The following is a 15,982-nucleotide window of genomic DNA, read 5'->3' on the forward strand; positions in this document are numbered from 1 at the left end:
TTTACACAGCGCTGCCGATTACAATAGTAAACTAGTTTTCAACGTGAGAACGTCTGATGAAACAAAGGTTCTTTATTTTCCTTAATTTTATTAACTAACCTTGCCTTCTTGTATCTTTGAGTTATTCAAACTAAATCGAATGGACCAACAGCTTCAAATTAATATGAGATATTTTTATATGTGTGTGGTGTTTGAGTTCTTTTTTAGTCATCAAAAAAGCTATTTCTCAATTACTCACTAGACAAGCTATTTCTCAGTTACTCACCAGACAGCATATTTCTCAGTTACTCACCAGACAACCTATTTCTGAGTTATTCACCAGACAACCTATTTCTGAGTTACTCACCAGACAACCTATTTCTGAGTTATTCACCAGACAACCTATTTCTCAGTTACTCACTAGACAAGCTATCTCTGAGTTACTCACCAGACAACGTATTTTTTTGAGTTACTCACTAAATAAGCTATTTCTAAGTTACTCACCAGACAACCTATTTCTGAGTTACTCACCAGACAACCTATTTCTGAGTTACTCACCAGACAACCTATTTCTGAGTTACTCACCAGACAACCTATTTCTGAGTTATTCACCAGACAACCTATTTCTCAGTTACTCACCAGACAACCTATTTCTGAGTTATTCACCAGACAACCTATTTCTCAGTTACTCACTAGACAAGTCCAATCTATCATTTGATTCACCAAGATTAACCGGGTACTTTTAGTACTTTAAACAGCTTCTATGCTAAATAATTCAGAAAAATAATATTAGTGCTAAATGTTTTTCTTATTCTATAGAAATATAGGTACATTCTGGAAAATCCTAGACAACTAAAAGTACCATATATATAATATACATTCCACTACTATAAGAAATCTAATCTTCTGCTGTCGTTTTGTCATTTGTTCTGAATTACTGACGAGGGGTGGAATTCCCCAAAATCGGTAAAGTCTATTACAAGCAGTGTATAATCGAATGATAGATTGGGTTTCATATTTATATAAATTACCGTCTTTTGAATTTAGATTCGAATTAAAACTAAACACGGATGATAAATTACACGTGGAAAAGCCGAAATTTAATTAACATGATTATGACGTTAGATTTTCAATTAGGATAAGATCACATCGGAAAGTTATTGCAAATGTACATTGTTTAAGCGTAATTATGGTGTGAAAGAAAATTAAATAGTTTTTACACAAAACAATCGTGCATAACGTATAACGTATTGCAAAAACTAACGAACTTTCGTCGCTTAATATAAATAATGGACATTTCAATAACCTTGTCTAGATATTTCAAATGTCTTCAATCCGTAGTAGAATATGATAATGCGTACAAACAATTCAGCTTGTGATAAAATGAACACCTTTTTTGTTATTTAAAGCTAAACACCTTCATTTGTACGCACTAAACATGGAGAACGTTTTAGATTTTCAGGTTTCAATTAGAGCATGAAGTTTCTATGGTTACAAAAGTTTCCATTTGGGAAGTTTTTTCATCTACATTAATGAAATGCGTTAGACAATATTTTATTAATCTAACCATTAATAAAGTAAAATAATGATAATATAAGTGTATCAGTTTCCAAAAAATCTATTCAGAAGATGATAATCCAAAACCTTGGTGACATAAAGTATTGGAAATAATTATGAAAATAGAGAATAAAAATTAGCATAGAATGCAAATGTTATTTTGTGAAAGTTATCCCATAAGTCATACAACCAAACAGATAGTTCCACACCTGCAAAATGCCTATATAAGAGCAGGCAGTCACACTATTCCCAGCAGCAGTGTGGTGATTGCACCCATAGCTTCTAAGATAGAAGTGCCACGTGATAAACGTGTAGCTGGTGAAGGCTGTGCCACATGATAAACGTGTAGCTGGTGAAGACTGTGCCACATGATAAACGTGTAGCTGGTGAAGGCTGCTCCTTGCGACAGATTGAGGTAACATTTTGTGTTTCAATAGAAGCTGTATGGTTTAATTTGTTTCACAAGTTTGTGTAAAGCTACATAAGGGCTACCTGCGTTAGTCGTTTGTAATTTTGAACAGATAGACTAGAGGATAGGTAGCCAGTCAACAGCACCCACCTTCACTTTGGGAACTAATCTAATCGAATTATGGGATTTTACCATCAGTCATATAACGCACCCACGGACAAAAGTGCGAAGCGCTTTTCTGCGTAATGGGCCGCAAGCCAAAGACCCTTGATTTACTGTCCGTCCAGCACGCTAACTACAATGACCACACCAGGCCCAGAACTGTATAGAAATTCCGAAAAGGTTCCGTGCAACTAGTACTGTTTATTATAGAAATGTTCTGTTTGAAGCCTGAACAGTTCAAGGGTGATGTTATGTATGTTGAGTATGCTCTTTACGTGAAATACGACAATTCAGTAGAGATTTTGTTAATGACCTTGTTGTTAGTACGTATGTCAATAGCAAAGTATATATTAACAAGAAGTAGCAAAATGGGCGTGTATCTGCTAAAAGCACTGGTTAAGAGAGATAGCTAAAATAAAAGGCTGAAATTGGCATCAGGCTTCAAATAAGAAAATATCATTTGCAGATGAATCCAAATTAAAATTATTTAGCAGCAATCAGCGACAGTTCGAGAACATAAATTGTGTTTCCTAAACATATACTTGTTGGAACTGTAACACAACTGATTATTGTTGAGATATGACAAAACAAATGATGTGCGTTTTTTAACTTAAAGTTGTGTTTAATTAAATTGTGGTGAAATCATATTATTATTACGTGTATGTTGACTGAATAGAATTCAGTACAAAGACTGTGCACCACTCAACTCATTCGTCTTCAGTGTTGTTAACGCACAATTACTGTGTTGTTTGTGACTTGAGCTTACGTATTAACTATTCGAGCTCCAGACTTATGTTCCGAAACAAGTTGTGTCATTTAAAAACAAGTATTTTTTTTTCTTTACAGTGAAGCACGGTCAATTAACTTATAACGTTTACAGTGAAGCATGCTGAGGAACCAGTACTGAAGTGAGCTGCATTTCAACCAATAATGTTAGAGATAAAAAAAAATGATGGCACCCTTACTGCTGATAGGTACAACTGATATTTATTCATCATTTCATTCCATCGGGAACAAGACTTATTGGGTAGAGATTCATCTTCCAACAAGACAATAGCTCTAAACATATATTGCAAACGTGGTGAAACGATACCTTGAAGAAAAAGAGGCCAAAGGAACGCTCGCAACTGTATCTGAATATAATGAACGATGTATGAACTTACATGGAACTATGAAGGTCTAAAAGCAACCAGTCATCTTGTATGAATTGTGAAGAGCGATACATGACATTTGGAACAATATATCACTATCATACATTGGTAACTTACGATAGTATAAGAATAAGTTGTATTACTCTATTTAAAGCAACTATAAAATGTTAGTGCTTTGTAAACTTATTTGGTTTTCTTTTGTAATTTTTGTAATAATGCATTGTAATAATTTAGTTGCAATCACTCAATGTTTGTGATCCCTGTACCACCTTTATTTTTCTATTCAGCTACTTCCAACACTATACGTTGTTTTTGTCTGTACGTTATATGATGAACACGTACTTATATATACAGAAATATCTTAAGTTTTATGGTGTAAGTAGTACACTAGCAAGTAAAAATGTATGCCTGTAATCAAACTAGAATTTTTCATATGATCTAAATCCGCAGTATTAATTTCGTATATGATTCAATGTTCTAGTTAGTATTCGGACTTCCTATACTTTAAGAACGTTCGTCATGAAACCATTGGTTTATTCTATCTATATGGGACCTGTCTATGAAACGAAGACTTCATGGTTTGCGTCTCGTTGTCGTAACAACACGCCAATGGTTAAACCTAGTTCTTTGATTAGACAACAGAATAACCCTAAAGGTGATTGTGGGCGCTGTTGAGTAGCTTAACATTAGGGATGGTCAAGTGTAGATAGCCTTTTTGTAGCGTTTGGCAGTTTTTTAAAAAACAAACAAACAAATCCAGAAATGCACTCATCTTTCCTTCCTTTCCATAAAGCAAGTTGAAATATTATTGTCTTATTCGTTCGTGGTTCTGTCTAGAAATAGGTTATTGACATAAAGATTTTTTTGTTCAACATCAGTCGGTATTCTGAAGAGAAGAAGATATACAAGGACGTCTTTAACATTTTACAAAACAAATTGTAATTCAACCCATCTCATGTATGAATTAATCACTTTACATGTTATTAATCATCTAAGAACTGAAAACGTTATTATTATTATAATATATATATATATATATATTCGATGTCTTAACTCTGCCTTTTTATATACCTGTTCTAAAATCAAAGATAATATTTAAGGTGCAATGTATGTTGTTCTTGTTTCTGCTGTTTATCATTTTGTTTAATTTTATAAACGTATAATCCTTTGTTTTACGTTTAACCTTTACGCTCTCTTGAGTAACCTGAATATAATTTCAAAAATTAGTCGTTCTTTTATTAATGTAAATTTTAAACATCAGTCTAACATGAACTTTTCACATCAGTTCTCACAACCAGCTGCGATATGTTGCAACAGCACCAGCTAAGTTTTGTAATCAAGACATTATACCACTTCCAAAGGCAGGTATAACTTCAAACTTTTCACATCACTTCTCACAACCAGTTGCGATATGTTGCAACAGCACCAGCTAAGTTTTGTAATCAAGACATTATACCCCTTCCCAAGGCAGGTATAACTTCAAACTTTTCACATCAGTTCTCACAACCAGCTGCGATATGTTGCAACAGCACCAGCTAAGTTTTGTAATCAAGACATTATACCACTTCCCAAGGCAGGTATAACTTCAAACTTTTCACATCAGTTCTCACAACCAGCTGCGATATGTTGCAACATCACCAGTTAAGGTTTGTAATCAAGACATTATACCACTTCCCAAAGCAGGTATAACTTCAAACTTTTAATTTGGGTTAGTTTGATTAGGTATAAATTATTGATTTATTTGTTTCGTTACCTCCCTCTTTCTTAATATTTATAATGATCGCAATTTATCGTTTATACTGGAACAAAAGATTGTACAAAACAACTTAGCCATGTCAAAGAACTGATAGTGTATGTTTATATCCGTACAGCTCAACTATGATAAATAACTGATAATGAACATTTATACCTCTACTTAGTTAAGTATTATGTTTTTATCTCAACCTAGTTAACTAAACAAACTTCTAAATTTTGAAAACTTATTTATGACTCTTAATCATCTACAGCTCATGTTAATGCAAGTTAATTAAAAAAAAATCACATTATGTAGTCATGATCTCAAGCATTGATTTTAGCCAATGCTATTTCTTTCCAAGCGTTAACTTATGGTCGAATAAATTAACGGTCGGTTCGGTTAAAACACTATTTCCTTTGAAGTTACACAGCATTTATAACCCTGAGGCTATGCTGATGTTACCTGAAAACGTCTTACGTCGAGAGTGAATCCCTTTGAGATGGTTCAAATTCGGTTCCATTAAACCACTATTTCACTTGAAGTTATGAAGCTATTACATTGATGCTACACCAATGTTACAATTAAAAATGAAAACCTATAACACCCGGAGTGAATCTCTGTGATATGGTTGGAAGAGGTTTAAAAGTGTATTCTACTTTTACTACACACACAGCCAAAGTTTGCATCATGCAGTTAATAACGTTGCTCGCGAGACACCCACAGGCTATGCAAGATTTATTTGAAGCCTATGTGTGTAGAGTATATTTGATAAATTTCTAAATACATTTTAATATCGTCATTTAATTAGTGGAGGAATGGGTATCTCAAAGAGAAGTATATTTTAATATCATAATTTAATTAGTGGAGGAATGGGTATCTCAAAGAGAAGTATATTTTAATATCATCATTTAATTAGTGGAGGAATGGGTATCTCAAAGAGAAGTATATTTTAATATCATCATTTAATTAGTGGAGGAATGGGTATCTCAAAGAGAAGTATATTTTAATATCATCATTTAATTAGTGGAGGAATGGGTATCTCAAAGAGAAGTATATTTTGATTAGCCAACTTTGCAGTTTGGATTTCCCTTTTCTCCATGAGTTTCTACTGTTGTTCATTTGGTTGAATCCCCTTTTATGATGTTATATTCAATATTGGAGTATATGTAACGAGATACAGAGTTTTATTTGGGGGGGGGGGGTTGAAATATACTAATTACATCGTTCTAGGATTCGACGCCTCATGAAGAAGTTTATTTCATTTATGGTTGAATCTGCTGTACGTTCAACCATTGTAAAAAGAAAACTATAAATATCAGTTGAAAACTCATTTCTTTTTATGTTTCTTAATGCTTTTTTGTATGATCTATAAATTTCTAGTTTGAAAGAATCTGAAAAATGATCAACTGATCAACTTGACTCAGTGTAACAAATGTTCATAAAGTAGCTTTAAGTGATTAGCTTTGCTGACAGGATGAAACATAAGCATCACGCGACTGGATAGAAGTCGAATGAATATAGATAACATTTAATGTAAAGAAAATCTCATCAAAATTGCATGGACGGACGGTCGAGAAATTAGTTTAGATACTATGTAACCTGAAGGAGATTCCAACAGTGTTGCATTTGCATGGCAGAATAGAAGCTAAGTTAGATAAGTGATTATACCACTTACAAGGAATTCCAAAATAGTTGCATGGTAGAATAGAAGCTAAGTTAGTTAAATGCCTATATCACTTAAACGGAATTCCAACAAAAGGACAATTGTGCCACATTATAAAATCATACCAAACTTTAAGTAACTAAACTGAATTACAACAGGATGTATGCCTAAGTAAAAAGAAAATTATTAAAATTGCTATATAACCTACAGATACTTTCAAGAAAGTTGCATGGGTAGGTAGAAGTCGAATTCACCCAAATACATATCTTCATTGAAGATAAATACACCAAAACTCGGCGGTTTGAGACGCCTGTGGCGAATATTGTTTAAATGTTTCCATTATTCTATTTAACTTTAAGTTGGTAAAATAATTTTTGGACGGTTTGCAGCCGAATATTTTTGTTGGGTTGCTAGTATCTTCCATAAACTAAAGATGAAAGTTGTAATTTTTATAATCACACTCGAAGTGGTCAATGTTAAAGAACAATTTTAAAATGTGCAGGGCAAAAAACAACAACTCTCAGTTGACTTAGATAATTGATTAAATTGTTTAGATCAAATTACATAGGCTTAATCAGGCTATTAACAACAACAACAACAACAAACAAGGTGACTAGAAGGTATTAGTAAAGTGAATTCAAGCAAAACTTTATAGAGTTTGTCAGATTCTAAGTGAATAACGTGATTGACTAACGAATATGTAGTAGAATGCAAATTAATTATTAAGAATATATGTTTTTACTTTAACATAAAATCTACTTCGAAGAGTTTTTAATAGAGACCAATGTGTAAAGTATAAATAAGACAAGTAGATGATGAAAGTGATGAAAAAATAGTTGCTCTATTTTTGTCTTAACCCTACCAGTTTAGGATCTTAACGAGGCTGTAGATACACGAAATAACCTTTTATGATGCGGTAATCGAGGTATTTTTATTAGCAGAATTTTATTCAGAAAGAAGAAACTGTAAGAAATCTTCCTTGAGTACAAAAATCCTTTGAATTATAGCTCCAAACACGAATGTGTTTAAAAACCGTTAGGGGGCTCTCAAGATATTCAGTCTGTTAGTTTGAAAACGTAGTAGTAATCAAAGGCATCTTCCCCGGGGAATGATATCGTATCTTACCAACAAACCCCACTGGTAAGTTGGTTAAGACCCTCACCATTACCGCAGATCTATGCAATTTAGAACAGAGCGAGAATGAAACGTGTAACAGGATTTTTCTTTTTTCGTTTAGTTTTGTATATGGTACACGCATTTCGAGCGTTTAGCAAAGCTAAACTAAACACTAAGAATTTAATGTTTTATTCAACAAACTGCCTTGTTGGAAGAGTTCAGGTTTTTATCCCAATGTTTCTTCATAGTTCTTAAAGGAGATCATTGTCTCGTGGGAAATTAACAATACCAAAGAAGACCCAATAAAGCCTGCAAAAATATTCACATTAAAAGAATCCTTTGCTATCCTCACAAGGCCTAACCTGTAGATACCTGCCGTTCTTAGGAATACACTTGTTTTAAAATACACTATATGATAGACGTTCACTTATCCCAGGATCCCTTGCGGGTGATAAATCTTCTCGTTTTGTTTTTGTTTTTTGCTTCCTCCGTCTTAAATTGTATCCTGTAAGCTTCTGAATAACTCATTCTGTAGAAAACACCATCTATTTCAATAAAAATGTGCTTAACGCTAAGAATAAGACATACAGTTGTACACAGTTGATTCTACAAAACTAAAAACTGTCATTTGGTAAGTACATAAAAAAATCTCGTTGTTTATAATTTATCTACAAAAAGTAGCTATTCACGTGAAACATAATTATTTGATGATTCAGATTTGACTTGCGCGATGTCTGTTAAAACATACTGATTCGGATGAATTTGTTTTTTAAGCAGCGGATTCTTTTTAACATAGTTTGAGTCAACAGAAAACGTACTGGTTTCACCAACACAGAGACATTTGTTTCACCTCATGAAAAGCATACCCAACCCCAAGTAAATATTCATTTCTGTCAGTGGTTGTTAGCCACACGTATAATTTAAGTACCATTAATCAGACCTGTTGCAAAATTTATCTTACAATTGATAGGTAAATGTTGTTCTAAACAGAATATACTCTCTGATAAAGTGTCAACAGTAAATAATTGGAAATAGTAATGTGGAGAAGCACGTGAGGTCAGAAGCCAAAGAAATGAACTTCGAGTGTGATTTTAAAAATTACAACTTTCATCTCTTATTTTATGGAAGATACTAGCAACCCACCAAAATTATTCGGCTGCAAACCGTCCAAAAATTATTTTACCAACTTAAAGTTAAATAGAATAATAATGGAAACAAAACAAACTCACATTGCCCAAGGGTAGAGAAATGAAACAAAGTGATATGAGCGACACCCGATGAATTGCAGGTGGATATGTAGGAGTGTGTTAAATATCCAGAAGATGTCGCAACTACGTAGATTGGTGTCAGGACAGAACGTCCAATTCTACTATAATACGGGAAGTTACGTGGACGTGCCATCCAATATACGGAAATGCCAGTTAAACTATCCGAAGCTCCTTTCATGAGCTCCTGAGAATCAAACTATATGCTGAAAAAATCGATCGAAACTGATGTACAAAACGTAGAAAGTACGTTAAGAAAAAAGTGGGAGAAACCAGAATACTAGAAAACGCACTACCAATCCATCCGAAACCGAGTAGAAGCTGATCGAGCCGATTGATGAGAAATGTTAGAGTGTAAACGGCTAAGGTTTTAAGCACATCTCCAGAAAAATAAATATCCGAGTAATATATACCATCACACTTCCCAGGATCTGAGTAATATTTATACCATCACACTACCCAGGATCTGAGTAATATATACCACCACACCTCCCAGGATTTGAGTAATATACACCACCACAATTCCCAGGATCTGAGTAATATATACCACCACAATTTCCAGGATCTGAGTAATATATATATATACCATCACACTTCCCAGGATCTGAGTAATATGTACCACCACAATTCCCAGGATTTGAGTAATATACACCACCACAATTCCCAGGAAAAGCCATTAATAGTAAATTATAAAACACAAATCAACTTAACTAATTGTTCTCTCAATTTAAGAATTCTACGTCAGTTTCGTTCATAGAAATTACTGTTCAGAAAAACATATATATATAACAGGCGTAACTGAATGTATTTCAATCATTCGTCACGTAATAGTTGAGATATCTTACTCTATCAAGTGTGCAATGTGTATTTAACTCTGCTTCTAATAGGCACGTTTTTCTAAGTTTTAAACTGCCATATATGATGTTTTAGAATTAGCAATTAATCGTGAATGAGTCATTCAACAAAAGTTTGAAAAAAATTAAAGCAAAGACTTTTTTAACTCAATCCGAACTTAAAAACTTTTCGTTTATTGCAGAAATATAGAATTAACCAATAATATTGTAAGCAATTAACATAAACTGTGGGTTTTTAAAAATATTGTTTTGTGAAGTGCTTGTAAAGCCATATTCATCAAATAAAACTAATTTTATTTAGAATATTTACTAAATAAATGAAACCCGAGAGCTGGTGAGATTCGAACCTATGACTTTTCGTATTGAATGAGGAGGTAATATCACATTTTTTCATTTCTGCATACAAATTCTAACTTTATGGAACCCTGTACTAATCTCATTATTTCTATAGCTTAACCCTTCAACTGCTGTTGACATCATATGGTGTTAGCGTAGGCGACTGCAGTTGACATCCTATGATGCAAGCATTTTGCGCGCAACATTTTGAATGGCCCGCCGCAAAAATTCGCGAATCTTTGCGCATGGGGCGGTAGGCAGATTTACACAAGCCGCAAGCGAATAGTTAAAATGTAATTTAGCTCATCTTTGGCTTTGCTTGTGCTTTCAGAAATCTCAAAGTAAGAAAAACAAGAGTTAATAGAAAGTATTATTCAAGCAATAAATTTGTTTCGAATAAAAGCTGTTATTAAGGAACATGTTATCTCTCTTCCTATATAAAGTCTGAATTTTGACTCCAAGGATGATATGAATATCTCTATGCATTATTAGAAAAGACCAGGCGTTTATTAACATACGGAACAGGTTTCAGTTAACGCTAGTTGTATTGGGATATTGATGTTAGGTACACAACAAACCTGGCCTGTTTAAGATGAAAAAAATCATAAAAAAACAGGGAAAAACATTACTTTACGTTATTGTTAGAATGTACGGGTTTCACTTGTCCTGTTTAGAATGAAAACAAGCATAACAAAAAAAATATGGCGAAACGTTACTTATTAATTAGCAACTCATTGTTCAAACAAATAGATGGAAGGGAGAAAATACCGTTTTACTGCAGTCAGCGATGGGCTATAAATCAGAAGGCCTAATTAAAGACCTAACGTCAGCAAAACTGTATTGTGCATGATAAGTATTTATGACAAAAAACAAAAGCACGTAATAAGTATTTCAGGTAACAATGTTCAATTGTGATACCATATAGTATAATAAGTATCTCAGGTAACAATGTTCAATTGTAATACCATATAGTATAATAAGTATCTCAGGTAACAATGTTCAATTGTTTACCATGTAACAATTGAACATTGTTACCTGAGATACTTATTATACTACATGATAATACAATTGAACATTGTTACCTGAGATACTTATTATAGAATACCATGTAGTATAATAAGTATCTCAGGTAACAATGTTCAATTGTAATACCATGTAGTATATTAAACATCTCAGGTAACAATGTTCAATTGTAATACCATGTAGTATAAAAAGTATCTCAAGTAACAATGTTTAATTGTAATATTATGTATTAACAAAACGATGGTGAATAAGATGAACAGATTATATACGTGTATTTAATATAATCAGTTATATAAAAGTAACATAATGTCTACGTAGCATAAAATATCAAATCAATAAGGCTATGCAAAAATAGAATATAATGAATTCATGATATAAATGAAATAAGTTTAATTCAAAAGAATTAATACAATTAATTAAACTAGGGTTTCTCCATTGTTATTAATTACATTTCACGGCAAATAAAAAGTTAGTGCTCAGATGTGAAGCTTTCAAACGAAGGTGAAATCTGGTAGCCAGGGTTTAATCAAATTTTTGTGTAGGTTCTATTTCTGTAGATATCTATCTCTCTTACCAACGTAAGTTTTTTTTTCCTTCCCAGTCTGTATTTTTCACCTTTTTCACATTTTCAATGTGAGACGTTTTTGATTTTTGGCTTTGACGTCTGAAAAAGTATTTTAAAATATCACACAGAAGAAGAGAAACACTTCTTAGACTTACCTTTCTTTATGTATTGTGTAATTTATATATATATTTATATATTTTTAACATAAAATATATACTTAATATTTTGTTAACATAAAACAGTAAAATAACAATTCTACATAAAATTAGAATAGCGGGTCATGATATCGTTAAAATAAATGTGTAGTAATTAATAACATCACACAACTTGAATTATAATTTGCATAACTTAAATAAAAGATTCTTAAAAAATGCTTTTGATCTTTAAACCAACAGTAAGTTATAAATGGGTTTGATTAGTAACATCTCACGAGTCTCTTCGCGCCATTCAAATGTGCGCTTAACCCTAATAGCCTTTGGCTTATTGATGGCATAGCTGCAGAATAGCTGGTTCCTTTTTTTTTCTCTTTAGTTGTAAACGTGTTATAACCTCGATCTGCCCTGTTTAGACAGCGCCATATCGGAAACAGCTGCTCCCACCCATCCTTATTCGGTAATGCCATTAGCTTTGACTCTGCTCGGTGCTGTAAGTCTACCGCACCCGAGCTCAAAGAGCTGTAGAGAGGCTTGTTGAGAGGTTCCAATAGATAGACCGACAAGATATTGATTTTACTCTAACGTTTTGCTACACTAGCTCGTTTTATAGACTGACTCAGTGAAAAGAATGTACACGAGAAGGGCAGGGGCTAATTTAATTTTAAATGAAAATCCAATGCAAAAACGTTGGCAACATCGATGTTAGTAGAAAAAAAAATTACATTGTATCGAAATCTCGCCTGCGAGTTCTTTTGGAAACTACAATATTTTCCGGGCTCTTAGAGGAGCTAGGGCTCTTCTTAAAAGTGTTATCTTATAGTAGACCTGGCTAGGAACAAAGAGAAGATGTCGTTGGAAAGGCTAAGGAAAAAAAAAACAGACCTGTTTAATAGAGACTGTGTCCGCAAATATTATAATATGTATTCAGGAGTACAGAAAGTCCTTAACAAATGCAAGAATAAGTCATGTGTATAAAAATTGGTCGAGAATATTTATATGATTTTAGCCTGGTGTTTACAAGCAAAAGAGTCTTCTAGCTTGTATGTTTTTTATTTGATCGAAACACTTGAAAAAAATTATTAGACTCTCTCGGGTATTACAAAAAGATTTTCTCAGTATTTTCCTCGACTTGCTGAGCTAATATTCCAAAATCTGTTCATGTTGAAGTTTAAAATACTTGAAGTTATTTCTTTATTTAATTAATTCTTTAGATAATAATAATAAAATTGTAAGAGGGCTTTGAGAGAATTCCCAGAGATAAGGTTAAGAAAAGTATATATTATTTAAATTTGAGTGAATATATTAAATAACATAAGCTTGGACGAATAACGAAAAAACCTGTAATTTTTAACTTTTAGAGTTCAAGTGTATTCGTAAAGTGTAAAACATTTCTGGTATTTTTACGAAGAAAACTCATGAATACCAATACAAAACAGGAAAACATCAAAGTTGTATTTTAAAGTTATATGGCTCGTGTAAACTTTTGGTGTGTGTTCATGTATTGCATCAATTTTATAATTATTGAATGAGCTCAAGAAAAAAAAGCAACTTTGAATTAGTCTATTGATTTCAAGTTTCTTATTAGTTAATTAACCTCACTGTTAATAGAATAGCTTACAAAATAGCCTCCCTCACAAATTTTATTTATTCTTATTGAAAAATTAGAAATGTAACAAAAACAACAACAACACAACAACACTGAAGCGTTACGCAATAGGCTAAAAAAACAAACAAAAAACGCCATCACCACCACAAACAATAAGACATCTAAGTGTTATTTTGGTAATGTTTTCATAGTGATAACCACCAAAATTTCATAACATATTATCTTCTTTCTCGTCAGTTTCAAACTTGTAGTAAATATATTTCGAGGATGTATGTTGAATTTTGACACTTTGTCCAAAGAAAATGTTTCTTTCTCTTACAGCTTTTTTAAACCACCTCTTTCTTTAATAAAAATTTTGTAGACGTCACTTATAGTAAGAAAATGAGAAAAATATGTTATTATTTACGTAGAAATATCCAACTCGTGCTTTGTACTTTGCCTATTAGTTTCAATCTATTATTTATTCTTACCTGGAGTATTTAATCAAAGTTATTGTAATACTAAAAAGGGCTTCGGGTATATTTTGTTATGGTGCTATTAGTCGGCACTGTGGGCTCTCTACCTTTTCGTTTATAGTTTTGTTATGGTGTTATTAGTCGGCACTGTGGGCTCTCTACCTTTTTGTTTATATTTTGTTATGGTGCTATTAGTCGGCACTGTGGGCTATCTACCTTTTTGTTTATAGTTTTGTTATGGTGCTATTAGTCGGCACTGTGGGCTCTCTACCTTTTCGTTTATAGTTTTGTTATGGTGCTATTAGTCGGCACTGTGAGCTATCTACCTTTTTGTTTATAGTTTTGTTATGGTGTTATTAGTCGGCACTGTGGGCTATCTACCTTTTCGTTTATAGTTTTGTTATGGTGCAATTAGTCGGCACTGTGGGCTCTCTACCTTTTTGTTTATATTTTGTTATGGTGCTATTAGTCGGCACTGTGAGCTCTCTACCTTTTCATTTTTTTTAACTGCAACACACTTTTAAGTATAGAATATTTTAGTTCTACTGCGTCCGTCCAATTGTAGTTTTAAATTTTAAAAACGATGATTCCAAAAAAAAATTGAAAGGCTATGTTTATTGCCACTAAACTGAACAGTATTCTAAGCCAATGAACTTCTTGCTGGAGTTTGAGTTTAGGAATCAAACACTTAATGGACTGTTACTGGGCATTATAGAATGATGTTACACAAAACTCGAATCTGTAAAACGTCTTCAGTCGAACCTCGTTCACCTAATCAACATCGGATCTGGCATCTCTGCTGAAATCCCTGAGGATAGTTTGAGTTTCTAAAGGCTTACATCTTCTTTTTATTTCTCCCATCATTTTTGGCTTTATTTTTTATTACTTTTTTTTTGGTAATCGCATAAAATCTTAGAAACTCGAGTTTATTGTAGCGTCCATTGTTACGCCATTTTTCTATAAGTTTGTTCCCTGCTTCCTTGAATTATATTAAAAGCCAGTATTACACAAACATGTAAACATATTGCACAACCACACACACACACGGAATAACTAAAAAAGAATATCGTCCTTTAACAATCTCAGTTTGATGTTAAATAACAATAACACATCATTTGTATTATTGTATATAGTTAACTACATAAAAGCGCCAAACCTAACCTAAAAATAAAATAAAAGTTGTGATCCATTACTTTTCTCTTTGACAGACACTATAGTTAATTGTTCTCTATGAAGTAGCAAATATAGCTGATAGTTAGAGCCTAGATAAAGAGCATCTACATAGTTCACGTGTTGCATCATGTACAAACTATTACGACTACTATGTATCACTTAACAACTACGGTTGATTGTAACCAATTGTTACATATCAACTACTAAGTGTTTTGATTACTGTGTATTGCTGAATGTATAGCATGAATGTTGTATGTCATGTGGTTAAAACAGCTGATTTTTATATACATCAAGTAGATGCATAATTGATTGATACTTATTATTCAATATCATTATTTAGTGAGCATATTGTACATCATGTACAATATGTAGCTGATTATCGTGCATTACTATACGTCGTGAGTAAGGCATAAGAAACTGATGTGAAGCATTTTGTATACCATATAACGTACATATGTATATCGTGAAGAAAGTATCACTGGTTGCTCTGAGTGGTTTTTACATACACATAAAAGTACAACTGATTGGTGTGTACTACCGTATATTTGATTACACTATGCATATTATGTTAGACTTGTGCACATTGTCTTCTTTCGTGCACAGTAAGTGCTCAATATTGTTGAAATGTCTTTAGAGATTTTGGTAGAATGTTTTGTGATTTGACTCTATGTAGGCTGATACAAATATATTTGTGTAAGGAAGCACACCATACTAATATAATAGTAAACTGACAGTTTATAATTGGTTATACTTATAAATCATTAATTGTCAATTTATT

The sequence above is a fragment of the Limulus polyphemus genome, unplaced genomic scaffold (genome assembly GCF_000517525.1).
Source record: "Limulus polyphemus unplaced genomic scaffold, Limulus_polyphemus-2.1.2 Scaffold654, whole genome shotgun sequence".
NCBI classification, from domain to species: domain Eukaryota; kingdom Metazoa; phylum Arthropoda; class Merostomata; order Xiphosura; family Limulidae; genus Limulus; species Limulus polyphemus.